The 3,988-nt window shown below is 35.5% G+C and overlaps 1 pseudogene; it reads right to left on the bottom strand.

Annotated features, from left to right (window-relative positions):
* The window catches only part of LOC109216429, a 4,884-nt pseudogene extending 2,039 nt beyond the window's left edge, over positions 1 to 2,845 (bottom strand).

The raw sequence follows: 3,988 nt of genomic DNA, 5'->3' as shown, positions 1-3,988 counted from the left end.
GAACGTTGTGAGCTCAGTGCGTATTCAATATAGACTTGGGTTTGATGCCCCCGAGTCTTAGTATAGATTACTCAGTATGCCATAAACAGTTGAAGTTTCAGTATTCATAATCAGTTCAAGAATACATGTCTCAGTCTAGTCCTATTCAGTATTCCAGTATCATGTAACTCAGTGTGATCCAGTATTCCAGTATCATGTAACTCAGTATGATTCAGTATTTCACTATCATGTATTGCAGTTTGATTCTCAGTTCCTGAATGTTGAACACCTGTATTTGGGCCTGAGGTCGTAGTTTATATGCTTTATGCATACTTGGGCCTGAGGCCGTAGTTTATGCTTTATGCATGTTTGGGCATGAGGCCGTAGTTTATGCTTTATGCATTTTTGGGCCTAAGGCCGTAGTTATGTATACGTATACTTGGGCCTGAGGCCGTAGCTTGTGCACATATATATTGGGCCCAAGGCCGTAGCTTATTCAGATAAATAGGTTGTTCATCATTCAGAAGAGGGAGTATTCATATCCTTACTTCCTTTGTTCAGTTCAGTTATCAATTATCATTTCAGTTACCAGTTATCAGTTCAGTTTATCAGTTATCAGTTCAGTTATCAGTTATCATTTCAGTTATCAGTTATCATTTCAGTTATCAGTTATCAGTTATCATTTTAGTTATCAGTTACCAGCTATCAGTTATCGTTTCAGTTTCTGTTTCAATAGTTATCATTTCAGTATCAATTATAAATTCTCAGTTTCAGTTTCATCATTTACAATTCTTTCTTTCGGTCGCTTTACATACCAGTGCAATTCAAATGTCCTGACGTCCCTTTTGCCCGGGGCCTGCATCTCACGATGCAGGTAATGATTTACATGTTGATGATTCAGAGCGCTAGGATTCTCGTACCAGCTATTTGGTGATCCCCAGTTCTTTCGGGGCATTATCATTACTTTACAGTCTTTAAGTATTTACAGACAGTCAGTATTTTCAGTACTTCATTAGAGGCTTCATAGACTAGAGTAACAGTTAGACAGAGTCTGATGCTTTTCATGTTAAGCAATGTTGGCTACATATATGTTTCAGACTTGTTTTAGTATTTCCGCACTTTGATTTATATCATCCAGACTTTCAGTATATTAACATGTGTTAGTTTATCTTCCGCATTCAGTATGTTATGATATCACATGTTGATTCAGCCAGCCAGTTGGTTCGCTCAGTCACATGTAATTAGGCACCGAGTGTCGTATTACGTCCAGGCCCAAGTTCGGGGCGTGACAAGGTGCTCCACTTGCAATGAGTAATTCATCGCGGGACAAGCTCGTCTCCCCGTACCAAACGGGATCAACTCATAGTGTTGCCCACAATAGTCAACTATAGTATGAGTCGTTAGGAATCTCTCTGGATTGAATTTATCAGGATCTGGTCATATTTGAGGATCTCGCTATAGTTTCATCATATTTGTAAGTAGTGCAGTCCCCTTAGGAATATGGTACCCATTGACAACACAATCTTCTACAGATAGGTGTTGCACTGACAAAGGTGCAGGTGGATGTAATCGTAATATTTCTTTAACAGTTGCTTGGAGATACACCAAATTCTTGATATCACTCTCTTCTACCCATCTATCTCTATCAACAATGGTGTCCATCTCTTCTTGTGCTTTCTTCATGACATGCTTATTGTTTATCATTAAAGCCATTACCCACTTTATATGAAGTGCAAGGGTTTTTGTTGCGTCCAAGACCAAAGTCTATATATACGGACAAAGAACAGTTAAACAAATGACTTACAAAGATGAAATTAAAAAGACGAAGATCTATCATTGTTCAAATCCTAGTATACAGTTATTTAAGAAAAATAAATAAAAATACTCCAGTCAAATCGAACAAATATTTAGACGTTTTATAAAAGGTATAAAAGCGTCTTTTTTTTCTTTTACTGAAATTAGATGCTACAACGGGTTAAAATACACCAAAAATATAAAAATTCATTATGTGCGGCGACAGTGTGTATCAACTTAATCAATAAATAAAAGTTTGACTTCAACATATATACTGAAAGTGTAGAAGAATCTTTACATTATGAGATCACTTAAAGGAGATATATACATACATATACATATATATAACCGTTAAAAATTAAAGTTATATTATATATATAGTAACCAAAAATAAAACGCAAATTACCTCCCACAACATGTTAAAATATAAGCAGAAATTAATTTACTTACGAATATTGTTGCTTTGATGGTGGTGTCATGAGAGTAACTATCACCAAGATGTTTATCACTCATCTTGGAAAGCACCACATCAATAAAATCTTGTTCATTTTCTCCTCCAACATCCTTTGTTTCTCTCTTCTTAATGTGCTCATCTAACCAATCTTAGATAATATTATCAATGTCTTTAAAAGTTTGTTTCATAGACTTAATATTCCCTGTAAGATCCAACCACTTGAAAAATGAAATGTGAAAAACATCATAGAGCTCAATCTTCACAGCTTGAACCATGAACTTCTGAAAAGCTACTTTGAGTATTTTTTTATGTCCATTATTATAGCTCTTCCCAACAACCATTTTCAAAATGATGTCGAATGTCAATTTATCTATCCAATCACTAAGGTTTATCTTCACCATTGGTGAATCACAATTATACAATTGTTTAATATTTTTTTAAACTATAGAAAATCTAACATGTTTGAATTTTTCGAGCCGACTAACGGAGAAAACTTCTTGATTGACTAGCTTTTGATTTTTTTTTCCAATAAAGGTCATATTTGGCAACAGCAAGCATGGCATTGTTATTGTCACGATCCGAAATTTTCACCGTCGGGACCGCGATGGCGACTAACATTTCACTTGCTAGGCAAGCCAAAGTTAGAAAAATTTATCCTTTTTAACAGTTTAAAATTAATTAATGAAGAAAAACCGATTCAACTGCAATAATCCAAAATGTAAATGCGGAAGCTCAACTGTAAAAACATTTGCTACAAATCCCTGATTCGGTATCGCAAGTGCACGAACTGCTAGAATAGTACATTCAAGTGTTTGAAATAACATAAAGTTGTCTAAAAAGAAGATACACAGCTAAATAAAAACAAGAAGGGGACTCTAGGAGCTGCGGGCGCTGAGCAGCTATACCTCAAGTCTCCGCAGGTTGTCCGATCCGAGCTCTCTAGTAGTCGCCGCTGGGACCGACTCCAAAACCAGCACAAGAAGTGCAGAGTGTAGTATGAGTACAACCGACTCCATGTACTCTGTAAGTGCCGAGCCTAACCTCGACGAAGTAATGACGAGGCTAAGGCGGGTCATCTACACTACAACTTGTACGCAGTATATAATAATGACAGAAAATATAAACACAGAACAAGATTTAATAGTCAACTATAAACAATAACTACAGCCTCAAGAAATGAACCAGTGTCGTCCATAATTACCAATCCTTAGCATTTCAAATGAGAACACTGAAAACCAAACACAACTCAGGGAATGGAAACACATAGGTTGTTGCGGCAAGGTGCACACGTGGTTACTTTTAAGCTTACTATGTAAAATATATTCACAATTTACAATACATTTAAAGATTAGCCAATTCGTCCAAACTACAGGACTAAGTATTCTTTGAGTTGTTAATTTGAAATTTAGGACTTAGTGTCCTAAATTTTTGAGCTGCTAATTTAAAATTCAGGACTAAGTGTTCTGAATTTTTAAACTGCTAAATTAAAATTCAAGACTACATATCATGAATTTCTAAACTGCTAATTTAATATTCAATATATAAGATTCGAATTTTGGACACAATTGTCAAACTTTAGGACACGACGTCCTGTAGTTTGAGTGTGACTAATTTTTAAATATATTATAAATTATAAATATTAATTTAAACAACATACTTAAAAGTGACGTGGTGTAATTTTCATCTCGGCTTTGCAAAAGCCCTTTAGTAAAAAGAGCCATTAAAGCCCGTGAGGGCTTGGAAGCCCAGCCCATAGTAAAC

Source organism: Nicotiana attenuata, chromosome 2 (assembly GCF_001879085.1).
Source record: "Nicotiana attenuata strain UT chromosome 2, NIATTr2, whole genome shotgun sequence".
Classification (NCBI taxonomy): Eukaryota; Viridiplantae; Streptophyta; class Magnoliopsida; order Solanales; family Solanaceae; genus Nicotiana; species Nicotiana attenuata.
The sequence above is the reverse complement of the archived record's forward strand: the minus strand, read 5'-3'. Positions and strand labels throughout refer to the sequence as shown.